A 902-nucleotide genomic window follows, 5' to 3' on the forward strand; every position below is an offset into this window, starting at 1 on the left:
AGCCTCACGCGATGAAAAGATGAAAGAATTATGGGAAGGAGGGAGGTGAAAACCTCCTGTAGAGCAGCTTCTCCTCCTGTGATCCATAACTGTTGATTTAACAGCTGGCTACTCATTTTATTATTAAAGCCTCCGTCCTCAGCTCCTCTTCTCACACTCTCTGTCTTGTTCACATTTAATTTACATTTGCTCCCTTTAAGCTATTTAATTATTTAATAGTTACCTTTTCAAGCAAATGCCATGTCCACTAGCCAACACATTATTATCATTATTTTGTTCTTCATTTTCAGATTGATTGCCAACAGTGTTGGGAAATGTTTTTATTCTTCACCCTGGAAAAAGTAGTTCGACAAAGTAAGCTCATGTAAAAATTAAATATACTTTTATTGTGACACAAATGTACCCAGCACAGCTCACAGTGAACTGTAATCTCTGCGTTTAAGCCATCCTAGTATTCAGAGCTGTGGGCAGCTAGCGACTAGGGAGCCGTTTGGGGGTTTAGTGCCTTGCTCAAGGCCGCCTGGCCAGTGCCCAGGAGGTGAACTGCACCTCTCCAGCTACCAGTCCATACTCTGAACTCAGGCTGTGTGACTTGACTTGAACCGGCAACTTTCTGGTTCCAAACCCATGGACTGAGCAACTGCCGCCCCAATCTTGATAATCTTGATTTAAGGTCCATTTAATAGATTTTTAGTCAGAGCTTTCACCCGCATCTCAAGCAGGCGCCACCTCCGTTTTGAAAAGTGTAGCCAAAGCGGGCGTGCCTTGAACTTGCATCCTCTCTACTGGCCAGCAGGGGGCGACTCCTCTGGTTGCAAAAAGACGTCTGATAGATAGATAGACAGACAGACAGACAGACAGACAGATAGATAGATAGATAGATAGATAGATAGATAGATAGA

The sequence above is a fragment of the Anarrhichthys ocellatus genome, unplaced genomic scaffold, assembly GCF_004355925.1.
Source record: "Anarrhichthys ocellatus isolate YVR2014 unplaced genomic scaffold, GSC_Weel_1.0 scaffold5, whole genome shotgun sequence".
Classification (NCBI taxonomy): Eukaryota; Metazoa; Chordata; class Actinopteri; order Perciformes; family Anarhichadidae; genus Anarrhichthys; species Anarrhichthys ocellatus.